The sequence below is a fragment of the Ptychodera flava genome (assembly GCF_041260155.1).
Source record: "Ptychodera flava strain L36383 chromosome 23 unlocalized genomic scaffold, AS_Pfla_20210202 Scaffold_24__1_contigs__length_23054250_pilon, whole genome shotgun sequence".
NCBI lineage: Eukaryota > Metazoa > Hemichordata > Enteropneusta > Ptychoderidae > Ptychodera > Ptychodera flava.
In genome coordinates, this window is record NW_027248278.1 from 13,922,652 (window position 1) to 13,936,143 (window position 13,492).

Below are 13,492 nucleotides of genomic sequence, written 5' to 3' on the forward strand. Positions count from 1 at the left end.
TGATATTTGGTATATAGGGATAACTATGGGATACAATTTTTTTTGACAAAATGTCACGTGACCTTGATGACCTTTGACCTCAAATATACATATATGTCCATAACTCAGTAACCACAAGGGCTACACCCCTCATACTTGGTATGATGGGAGACCTTATGGTACCATAGGTCATGCCTCATTAAATATGCACATATCTAATTCTGGGCAAGCCAATAGAGTTAGAGGTCTGGTTTTTGGTATATAGGGATAACTATGGGATACAATTTTTTTGACAAAATGTCACGTGACTCCAATGACCTTTGACCTCAAATATATATATTTGTCCATAACTCTGTAATCAACAGTGCTATACCCTTTGACCCCGAATGTACATATGTACCTAAACGTGAGCAACAATTAGTACAGAAACCTTCATGTTTTTATGATTGCAGATCTCAAGATGACGCCGTATGTTTCTCATCAACTATGCGAGCTGCTCGGCCCCGCCAACGCTGCTTGCAGCTTTAATTAGGGGCCCAAGCCTACCGGCTGGGCCCCTATTGGTTTCGTAGGAATTCAACTTTCTTCTTCTTCTTCTTCTTCTTCTTCTTCTTCCGCTCTTTTTTTGTCGACCTAGAACTCAAACACCGCTTACCGCAAACTTCTGAAACTTGCAGGGCTAATAGGTACCTATGAGATCTCGTGCACCTGGGTATACAAATTTCGATTGGTCACGTGACCTGGCGGCCATATTGGATTTTCCAAAAATCTAAAAATGGCTTCTCCAGAATACCTAGGGGTCTAGTCGATTTGAAATTTTTTGTATAGCAAGCATGGCCTAAGGTCTTTAAAATTTGCCAATAAAATCGCATGCGGTCACGTGACCTTGGCCGCCATATTGGATTTTTGAAAAATACCAATTTAATCTTTAAAAATCTTCTTCTCCAGAACCAAAACACCGATTGGACTAAAACTTCACATGTAACATCTTAAGTATGATTTCTTTAAAGTTTGCGAAAGGCGTTTTGATCGGTCACGTGGTTTGGCCGCCATATTGGATTTTGCGAAAATCATGATTTAATAATTAAAAATCTTCTACTCCAGAACCAACACACCGATTCGACTGAAATTTGACATGTAACATCTTAAGTGTTGTCTCTTTCAAGTTTGCGAAAGGCGTTTTGATCGGTCTAGTGGTTTGGCCGCCATATTGGATTTTTGCGAAAATCATGATTTAACCTTAAAAATCTTCTTCTCCAGAACCAACTCACTGATTTGACTGAAATTTGACATGTAACATCTTAAGTGTTGTCTCTTCCAAGTTTGCGAAAGGCGTTTTGATCGGTCACGTGGTTTGGCCGCCATATTGGATTTTGCGAAAATCATGATTTAATCTTTAAAAATTTTCCTCCCAACAACCAACACACCGATTGAGCTGAAATTTTATGTGTAACATCTTAAGTGTGATCTCTTTCAAGTTTGCGGAAGGCGTTTTGATCGGTCATGTGGTCTGGCCGCCATATTGGATTTTTGCGAAAATCATGTATTTAACCTTAAAATCTTCTTCTCCAGAACCAACTCACCGATTTGACTTAAATTTGACATGTAACATCTTAAGTGTTGTCTCTTTCAAGTTTGCGAAAGGCGTTTTGATCGGTCAAGTGGTTTGGCCGCCATATTGGATTTTGCGAAAATCGTGATTAAATCTTTAAAAATCTTCTTCTCCAGAACCAACACACCGATTTGACTGAAATTTGACATGTAACATAAAAAGTGTGATCTCTTTCAAGTTTGCGAAAGGTGTTTTGATCTGTCACATGGTTTGGCCGCCATATTGGATTTAGGAAAATCATGATTTAATCTTTTAAAAATTTTCCTCCCAACAACCAACACACACCGATTGAGCTGAAATTTTATGTGTAACATCTTAAGTGTGATCTCTTTCAAGTTTGCAAAAGGCATTTTGAATCGGTCACGTGGTTTTGCCGCCATATTGGATTTTCTGTAAAATATTAAATTCCAAATGCAAAGTACAGTAACTATTAGATGATGTTCAAAATCCTACTTTTGCAAGCTCTAATTTTGCACATAATATCATTAGTGCAAGATTTTTCAACCATGTTAACCGCTTGGGCCCCGCAACGCTGCTTGCAGCTTTAATCTCTTCTTCTCTTCTTCTTCTTCTTCTACTTCTTCTTCTTCTTCCGCTCTTTTTTTGTCGACCTAGAACTCAAGCACCGCTTACCGCAAACTTCTGAAACTTGCAGGGCTAATAGGTACCTATGAGATCTCGTGCACCTGGTATAGAAATTTCGAATAGTCGCGCGACGTGGCGGCCATATTTGATTTGCGAAAAATACCAATTTATTTTAAAAATCTTCTTCTCCAGAACCAACATACAGATTTAGCTGAAATTTTACTCATGTCATCCCTAGGAGGATCTCTTTCAAGTTTGCGAAAGGCGTTTTGATTGGTCACGTGATTTGGCCGCCATCTTGGATTTTACGAAAATCACAATTTAATCATTGAAAATCTTCTTCTCCAGAACCAACACACCGATTTAACTCAAATTTTACTCATGTCATCCCTAGGAGGATCTCTTTCAAGTTTGCGAAAGGCGTTTTGATCGGTCTCGTGATTTGGCCGCCATCTTGGATTTTACAAAAATCACAATTTAATCATTGAAAATCTTCTTCTCCAGAACCAACAGACCGATTTAACTGAAATTTGACTCATGTCATCCTTAGAGTGATCTGTTTCAAGTTTGCGAAAGACATTTGGATCGGTCACATGATTTGGCCGCCATCTTGGATTTTACGAAAATCGCAATTTAATCATTAAAAATCTTCTTGTCCAGAACAAACACACCGATTTAACTGAAATTTTACTCATGTCATCCTTAGAGTGACCTCTTTTAATTTTGCGAAAGACATTTTGATCGGTCACATGATTTGGCCGCCATATTGGATTTTCGAAAAATACCAATTTAATCTTCAAAAATCTTCTTCTCCAGAACTAACACCAAATCTTTTAGCAAACTTTATAGGCCATACTACTAGATGCTATATAATAGATTTCAAGGAAATTAACCTGGCAGTTTTTGAGAAGAAGATTTTTAAAGTATTATTTTTCTGATTTTTCAATGACCTTTGACCTCCCCTATACCTCTGCAGCTAAGCTATAGTCCATGAGCCAGACCCCCAAAATTGGTCGATTGGTACCATTTGGGTGGGCAAATTCCCCCATACATTTTCTGAAAGCCCGAAATCTGAACTTTCTGAAAATCTTTGGTGGACATGTCTCAGAAGTAGCTTTCTGTCTCAAAAGTTGTTGTCATGGCAACCATACTAAAAATCTTAAAAGTTAAGAATACTATACAAAACTGACTATTTAGTGAACAGCAAAAGATATTTACATGATTTCATGACACATACTGGTACCTCACATTATGGCCTTTCAGTTGACCCCATGACCTTGAACGTTATGGGTCAAGGTCAATAGTCAATTTGCCATAACATCTCAGAATTTCTGTAAAATCAAGCATTTTTCACAAATACTTTTCTGCTACGTTTACATAACATATAATAGAAACTCAAAAACTTGCTCAACAATAGCCACAGATGTGTGCTCTTTGAAATTAGTATGTTTTGTATCAGGGATGATGTCATTAGTGAGTAATTACCAAGGCAACCATATGTGTATTTTCAGTTATGCATGTAGCCTATGAACCAGACCCCAAATTTTGTCAATTTGCTTCCATTTGACTCGAGTAGGAACAAAGCCGCCTTTTAAACCTGAAAATCTGAATTTTGAGAAAATCTCCATTGGACAGTTTGCTGAATACGCTTTCAGTGTAAATATTGTTGTCATGGAATCAGCATTCAAAAACATTAAAATTAAGCATACTATGTAAAATAGATTATCAAATACAAGACAAAAGATATTTGATTGATTTAAGAATGCATATCAATAGTTCGCATTGCTTCTGAATTGACCCCATGACCTTTAGATTTGTAGGTCAAGGTCAATAGGCATTGCCTTCAGCAACTTAGAAATTGTTTAAGGTGGGATTTTTTTGCAAATAGCTTTGCAACATTTTTACCAAACCAAAAAGTACAAACGTGAAAACCTATTCAGCTAAAGAGCTAATGCGATCTCTTTAAAATACTAGTGTTTTATATCATATACCTTGTTGACAGGGCGGCAATCACCATAGCAACCATCAATGCATTTTCAGATACAGTAATAGAGCGACATTGGACATACCTTTGCATGTATATTAATGGTTATAAAATCATAACGTTTGTGTGCTAAGTACACAGCAATGTCAACTAAAGTCATATCGACAGTAAAAGAGGTCAAAAGGCAAATATACGTAAGTGTGTTTGATTGTTTACAAAAAATTTGGCAAAGTTTTATGTTTTTGTTTTCATGATTGAAGTAACATGTTCACTTATCAAAAACGAGTATCTGTGTCAGACCAACGTAGTTAGTTGGAGATGATTATAAGTTTGTCAACGAGTAGATAAGTAGTCTGATCTCAAGAGATACCGATATACTATAACTTTTTCCGGATTTCATGTTGAGCTACCCTGTATCTCCAGGTAAATGCTTTGGTCGTTATTTTCCATTGGGGCAGAGCTTAGGTCACATGGGAAAAGCTTTAACAAGAGGCCTAGCAGCCGATAGACTTCTGCTGTTATGTATTGCTTAAAAATAAAAAAGGTCAGGTTTTGTTAGTAAATAAACTTTGTAATACTGATACATCTGCTTATGTTGATTTTAGGAACACTGAACAAGGACATCCTTGCAAATGCATGTATTACTATTGTGTAATAATGGGCTCTTGTTTTTCATCTCTACCATAAATATGCAAGTATTAGCAAAATTTGAAGAAACTGAAGTAATACTTAGGAACCTTTAAAGATAATTGTGAGAAAATTTTGTTTTTCAAACAAAAACGAAAAAAAGGCCCAAAAATTTCAAGTACGAAACTTTTCTTCTCAACTTGAATAAACCTCACTCAAGGTTGTCCCTCGGAACCCACGTAACACATTTCAAAGTTGATAAAAAGGAAGAAATGCCCCAAAATACAAATATGTAAATTTCACCATGATTTGAACAAATCTAAGTAAACTCAGCCAAATGAGTTGCATACTAGTATTGAAAGCAATTAGACCAGCAGTTTCAGAGAATAAAAACAATTGTTGATAGATGACGGATGACGACGGACAATCCACCTATCTGATATGCTCCACGTCACTGACAGCGAAAGTAAAAACTGCGTAACCACCTTAATTCCTGAAAAATGATCGCTGTGTCGTGAATATCTTGGTCCAGTTAGTTGCGCTGATTAATAACTGTCGGCTTCAATGTTACACATGTTGCTACAGTAAGTAGAATTGCAACTTCAGTTCGCCTTTTTTGAATCTATCTATTCGCCTTTTGTTGAAAGTTTTGAATTTTGTCTAGCCATGTACAATAGAGATATCATGCGCATATAATATCCGAGTAATTAAGTAACAAAGAAATCATCAACATATAAAATAATTCAGCTTCATGCGATATTTCTTATAAAACTGGAAAAGTGAGTTGTGTAAGTAATAAATCAAACATCTTGAAATTAAACTTCACTAGTACTCCAAGGGAGTGATTCATTTGTTGTACTCCTATTGGTTTTTTGGTCATATACTCACTTATTTTTTCAGACATGGAAATTCACTTAACCTTTGGTGATTAAAATACAATTAGTCACCTCCTAAATAATCTTTAATTTAATATATATTTCAATAAAGTAATAAAGATTAAGTGGCATTTCTTTTTTCATGCAATATCATTGTCTCGATTTAGTTTGTGAAAAATTTTGTTAAATCTAACGTAATGGATGTTTCAGAGGATGTTAATCAAAACAAGCGGGCGAAAAATGTGCAAATATTACGTTCACGTATCATTTAAAGTGCTATGGCTCACATCTTAATAAGCTCGGGGAACTCAACTTTTGGAAAGGTTTGTTCAAAGCAACCAAAATTCGCAAATTTGAAACTGTATTACCGTACATATTGTATAATCTAGACCGCGGAGAAAAAGTGTTCCCACAAGAAAACACTTAGTAGACTTGAATGTGAAAATTCATTTAAATCTACTATTAACTGCAATCTGAGTCTAGGTTGTCACAAAGGGATGCTACAAATGTAAATACTGGAGTCTATCAGAAAAAGATGTATAATTTGTGAAAGAACAAAATATGTAATAAAGGGGCTAAACACGAGAACCCCCTACATCAAGCAGTAGACTTGAGGCCAAACATAAGTCTTTGGGAAAATGCTGTAGAAAGGATGATGGCTATAACGTCTAGGGGTATTGTAGCAGCAGAAGCACACTGCCACCGCAGCTGCTATACAGTACCCGACAGAACTAACGCAACAAAAGGCAAGCCTCGGGCAGGCCACAGGCTTGCCCCAGGCAAGCTCAGGCTCACATAGGCTTGCCTGGGTCTGCTACAAAAACCCTTGATTTTACAGAATGCACAGTCTGAGCTTGTGTTTGATAGCTGGCATACCTTTACCAACATTACCTTGTCGTGATTGGAGACAGCAGCTGGAAAATTTGTCGTAGCTTATGCTTCCTTGTTATAATATTCGACAAATATTCGATATCATGGCTACTATGAACACATCTTGTAAGACTGAAGGACAGCCAGGGGCGTAAACAAGTGACAAGATGGAGTTCAGTTCAGATACAGCGCTGTGATGGAGATACTTGTAGAGTTCAGTAATTTTCCCCACATAAATGAAAATAGGTCAAGGAAAGAAAATGGTCAAGGAAAGAGCCGAACCGTGCAACAAAATATTTAGAAAATGGAATTCGATTGTATGGTCGTAACTGTCCAGAGTCGTTCATTGCCGTCCACACGACGTTAGGTCGTTATCGTTTAGCTGTCAGTGAATTTGATTCCGCTGGAGCCATTCACGTCATTTCCAAACCCGTCGAATAGTTCCGACGAAGATTCGCCCAAGAAGAAAATATTTCCTTCCTTCGCTATATATGTCGTTTTACGTTTCTGCCAAGTTTTCTTTTAAAAAGTACGCCGAAGTTTTCTTATTTTGTTCTTTAAAATGTATGGACAGGCATTATTTCTCATCTCAAAATAGTATATATCCCAGGACAAAAGTAAAAAAACACCCTAGCTATCTTTATTTTTGGGCACATTACTAAGGCCAAAAAAAAAAAAAAGAAATGTTTCTGGTCAGGTCTTTCTTTAAAAAATGGTGCGGCGACGCGCATTTTATTTTTTTATTTTTTATTTTTATTTTTTTTCCCTCAAGGGAGGGAGGAGGGTCAGTTTTATAGTTTTATCAATATAGTCACATATATACTGTTCATGCAGTCACTGATCATGCCCCCCAAAGAATTTTCTCTTTCTCTTCAGCCATTTTGGTTTGGTGTCAGCCACGGCCGCCGGCCACAAACAGAAAAAAAACGGTGACGCGCTGTTGTTCAAGTGACGCGCGCGCTGACCAGAAACATTTCTTTTTCTTTTTTTGGCCTAACGCTAGTTTTTTTTTCGAGAATCTGAATAACAGAACTATTATTGTTCAGAGTTTTCCACTGACTTTTGACAGCAGGGCGTGACATCTGGCCACATTTTAGGTGACAGAAAAATTTGTATAGCCAATCCATTTACCACTCAGGCTTCCGTTAGGAGATGACGCCATGCAAGTGGTTCTGAAAGTTTATTTTAATTTACTAAACAACAGACATCAAATCAGGTCCAATAATCATTATCATTCAAGGTAACTATGAAATTTACCAGGTCCAAGGAATATATCGAAAAATGACAAAAGCAATAGGGTAATCTTGAACCACGAAATACTTTTGGTACCACTTGTCCGGATGGGTAGCGTACGTACCCTGCCATCTAGCTGCCCCCATCAAAATTGACCCAAAGCGACAAATCTAATACACCGTTACCGGAAATTTGATAAATATCTGATAAATATTACGTCGATGCGCAGTTAGTTTGTTCAAGCGTTTGGTTTACAGTTGATGTCTTGATATCGATGCTATAATGCGTTGATATGCAGTCAGCAACAGGCTGCCTTGTTTCATTGTCCACTGGTTCCGTAAAAGTAGATATTAAATGTCTAAACCTTCGCCAATTTCAAAATTAAGACTGTCTACAGCTGAGTAGCATACACACGCAGATCTAGATCGCTTAAATTTGATAATTTTCTCTTGATACATTTTCAGAAGCATTCCCTTGTCTTACTTGTTCGGCGTCGATTTTCATGATGAGCGTCCATTTTTGCTCACGTGTTTACACACGTGAGCATATGTCGCATCGATGTCTATCAGTCTGTCTGTGTGTCTGTCTGTGTGTCTGTCTGTCTGTCTGTCTGTCCGTCTCGCTGTGGGCCCAATATCTCAAAAATACCGTCAAGGACACTATGTGCTCACATTCGGTTTGAATTGGTCCATTCGAGAAATATTTAAACCAGGAAAAACAAGAATGACAAAAGCAAATAAGGTCTCCAACTTAGGTACTGGAGGTCATCTTTAGGAACATGCATATCAACTTCTATAGCAATGGGACAAGCAGATCCTAAATACATAAGCAAATGTCAACAACAAAAAACAGACAAGGCTTGATAAAAAGAAAAGGTGGGAGTGGGCAAAAAATGCACAAGGGATCTGGTAAAAAAGAAATGCTACATCATTGATCTTCTAGACCCTACCCCCTCCTGAATATCAAATGTTCCATCCCTTGGTATTACATAAGACCAAATGACAGGAAGTACATTTACAACCTTGGAGATTTTTAATTAATGCCATGAGTGTTATCATTCTAATGTAAACAGCACTTAAGTTAGTTACAGATAGTGAAATGCCTTCCACTGTGGGTGGTGATTACAACATCTGGAATTATCCTGGATCCAAATTTCTCATCAGTTTTTGTATGTCTTACATAGAAAAGTTGCAAAAATTGGTCCAAAATGAAAAAAAATCACCTCAGCTTTGTTTTCTGGATCAAATTTTCCTACAAATTGGTATCAAATATGACAAAATTATGTTCACAGCCTTCAAATTGTCTCACAACATATCCTGGGTTAGTATAGGTCATTTAAGGTCACAAACTGAGAAAAGTACCTAAAATATACAAATTTTGGGGTTTCCCAACACTTTGAGCAGAAAATTTATCTAATAACATCTTTCAGGACTTTATACCAAATTACAAAGCTATCAAACAAGGGACTTTATACCAAATTACAAAGCTATCAAACAAGTAATGTTGAGATAAAGTTTTCTTGACCAAAAATGACAATATTGTCTTAAAAATACAATTTTTTATATTTCAGGACAATTTCCACATATCTAACTATTGTCATCTCTGTACGTCTGTGTACGAAATATGAAAGCTGTCTGTCCAGGGGTTTTAAAAAGGAAACACTGTCTAAGATTTTTTGACCAAAAATGACAAAATTGCACAAAAATAGTAATTTTCCCAATTTTGTCATAATTTCAACAAATTAGAAGAGTAACACCCTTGCAAAGAGACAACCCAAATTTGAGAGCGATTGGGCCAGCGGTTTCAGAGAAGAAGAATTTTTACTGAAAATGAGAAAAATCACAAAAAAATTCAGCAAAAATACAAAATTAAGGATATCTTCACAATATTCATTAAACTGTATAAGGTTACACCTAAGGTACTTGCACACAAATTTTCAAAGCAATCAAAAAAGCGGTTCTTGAGTTATTATTCTTAACCATTTTCACATTTTGTAAGCTCATTTGCATAATTTTGGCAATGCAGACTTCATTTGAACAAAAAACCACATCAAGCCCAGGATAGCCACACATACCAAGCATCCACACTCAAATACCAAGCTGAACGTGCAGCGGTTTGCGTGTTTTTGATGTTGACGGACATACTGTACGTACATACATACATACATACATACATACATACACACATACATACAGACGCCATCGACTTCAGCCTATACGATAAACTCACATTGGTATAACCAAATGTGAGCTAAAAACGGCTTATCAGATCAGCATCAAATCTGGTACATAGATTCAGTTAGCAAATGGCAAGAACTGATTAGTTTTTGGTGGGTGTGGCTGCATACTTTTTGCTCATTGCATTTTGCCAGGAAAAACGTAGAGGATCATAGAAAGTCAACATAACATTAGTCGTTGGTCATTTGTAATTAGTAAGTTAACGGTGAACGTTAATATGTTTGTTTTATTTAGTGCTATTTACTTTTGATCAAGCGGTTCAAAACAGTAGTTTTATTATTGGCTCTATCAGACACATTCCATTTTGTTATCTTCGTTGATATATTTACGGCTGATGTCCAGCAGCATTAAAAACTTATTTCTGACTGGTCTATTTCTTTGTTAGATCAGGTGCGGGCCACGCATACTAAGGTATAAGTACTGGGGCTCAGTACGTTGTTCAAATTGTCACGTTAAAGTTCAGATGTCATGTCACTAATGATTTTGGATTTACGTAAACGTTCGAAAAAACATTAAAATGACACATGTTTGTTTACAGTGGTATGAAAATTCTGAAGATATACATTATTTACCAATACGTATAGCTATAGCTAATAGCTGTAGGCTGTTAGCTAAATATAAGCTTGTTGATATTGCTTATCATTGATAATTATGATGTTTAATACAAACTGGTACCATAAAATACTCTTTCCGTGTAAAAACATATACATAACACCATAGAAATCACCATTTTATTCTATGTTTAACCTTGTTCTTTCATTGACCTTGACCTTGGTTTGAAAAGAGCATCAGACAATGTGGTCAAATTTAATACCGGTAGAAGCCACATGTATCGTTTATCAAAGACAAGAGTGCATCTTTGCTGACAAGAGTGCACCTTGCTTGAAAATGTCAGAAAGTGCACAACAAAAGAGACACTATTTCTGTGCAAAGTCACCTGAAATGTAAACTTTCCATGTTTTGAACTTTGACCTTATTTGGTCGTGTATGCCTGACCTTGACTTTAAGGTCACATCTTGAGTGAAAGTTAGAATGTGTAACATATCCTATTTATGTTATCAATTTTGGGATGAACATTTCATAAAGCAGGGTATTCACTTTGGTATACAATTGTACTTTCTAAATAATTCAGATGTTTGTTTCTATGGCAACGGTTTTCACCCATTACTAAGCTACCAAAACTTTTCAGAAAATTCAGAGTTTCAACTTTCAAAAATGTATAAAGTGTGAGATTGCCCTCTGTTTGCCCCAAATAGTACCAATTGACCATAATTGGGGCCTGGCTCATAGAGTACATGTATAACTGAAAACACACTGATGGTTGCCTTGGTAATTACTCACTACCAACAACATCCCTGATACGTAACATACTAATTTTCAAAGAGCACATATCTGTGGCTATGTCTGAACAAGTTTTTGAGTTTCTATCATATTTTATGATAATGTAGCAGAAAAGTATTTATGAAAATGCTCTATTTTATCAAAATTCTGAGATGTTATAGGCATGACCTATTGACCTTGACCCAGAATGTTCAAGGTCATGGGTCAATTGAAAGGCCATGATGTGAGGTACCAGTGTCTGTCTTGAAATCACGTAAATATCTTTTACTGTTCCCTAGAAAATCAGTTTTATCTAAAATTCTTAGCTTTTAAGATTGTAAGTATTGTTGCCATGACAACGATTTTGAGACAGAAAGCTACTTCTGCGACATGTCCACCAAAGACATTCTGAAAGTTCAGATTTTGGCTTTCAGAAAATGTATGGTGGAATTTGCCCACCCAAATGGTACCAATAACCTATCTGGCTCATGGACTACTATACAAATGGCTTATTCTGGCCTATGTAAGAGTCATATCTAATACTGGGCAATCTAATAGAGCAAGAGGTCAGATTTTTGGTATATAGGGATAACTACGAAAAACAATTTTTGTAAAAAAATGTCACATGACTTCGATGACCTTTGACCTCAAATATACATATATCCATAACTCAGTAACCACAAGTGCTACACCCTTCATATTTGGTATGATGGGAGACCATATGGTGCCATATCCGGTACCTCATTAAATATGCACATATCTAATTCTGGGCAAGCCAATAGAGCTAGAGGTCTGATTTTTGGTATATAGGCATAACTTAGCAATACAATTTTTGGCAAAATGTCATGTGACCTCAATGACCTTTGACCTTAAATATACGTATATGTTCATAACTAAGTAACCACAAGTGCTACACCCTTCATATTTGGTATGATGGGAGACCTTATGGTGCCATATCCGGTATTTCATTAAATATGCACATATCTAATTCTGGGCAAGCCAATAGAGCTAGAGGTCTGATTTTTGGTATATAGGCATAACTTAGCAATACAATTTTTTTTGACAAAATGTCATGTGACCTCGATGACCTTTGACCTTAAATATACGTTTATGTTCATAGTTAAGTAACCGCAAGTGCTACACCCTTCATATTTGGTATGATGGGAGACCATATGGTGCCTTATCCGGTACCTCATTAAATATGCACATATCTAATTTTGGGCAAGCCAATAGAGCTAGAGGTCTGATTTTTGGTATATAGGCATAACTTAGCAATACAATTTTTTGACAAAATGTCATGTGATATCTAATTCTGGGCAAACAAATAGAGCTAGAGGCCTGATTTTTTGTATATGGGGATAAGTATGGGATACAATATTTTTGACAAAATGTCACGTGACCTCAATGACCTTTGACCTCAAATATACATATATGTCCATAATTCAGTAACCACAAGTGCTACAGCCTTCATATTTGGTAGGATTGGAGACCTTATGGTGCAATATCCGGTACCTCATTAAATATACACATATCTAAATCATGGTTTGGCCGCCATCTTGGATTTTCTGGAAATTGTACTTTAATCTTCAAAATTGTTCTTTTTCAAAAATAAACCACCGATTGAGCTGAAATTTTACTCATGTCATCCTTAGAGTGATCTCTTTCACGCTTGCAAAAGACATTTGGGTCTGCCAAGTGTTTCTGCCGTCAAATTGGATTTTGTGTAAAACTTACGTTTACTAGAAAACCAACAGTAACTATGAAATTATGTTCAATTTCCTTCTTAACAAGATCCAAAAGATTTTACCATGTTACCAAGTTCAAATTTTGTACACATTATGATCAGTTGAAGAACTTCAAAACAATCTTAACCGCTTTGGCCCCGGCAACGCTGCTTGCAGCTTTAATTATTAATTAATTTTACTTCAAATTTAGTCGTGAAAGGAGAATTCAATGAACTGAATTAAAATTACATTGTCCCTGTCTATCCTTTTTTAACAACCGCTTTCCTTTCAAACATGATATTGTATTTTTCTAAAGTAGTGCGACAGATTTGTACAGTGAGCAGTCCACCCGGCCCAAGAGATATCCCCTACCGCCACACAAGTAATATGCACTCACAGAATGGGCAAAATTCTGAAATGCCCTTGTAATCATTAATGTCAAATCG

General features: G+C 36.4%; 1 protein-coding gene across 1 annotated transcript in view; it reads left to right on the top strand.

The window, feature by feature from the left end:
- LOC139124677 (putative ankyrin repeat protein RF_0381) overlaps positions 1 to 13,492 on the top strand; it is a 73,938-nt gene that overhangs the window by 59,733 nt on the left and 713 nt on the right. The window lies entirely within an intron of this gene.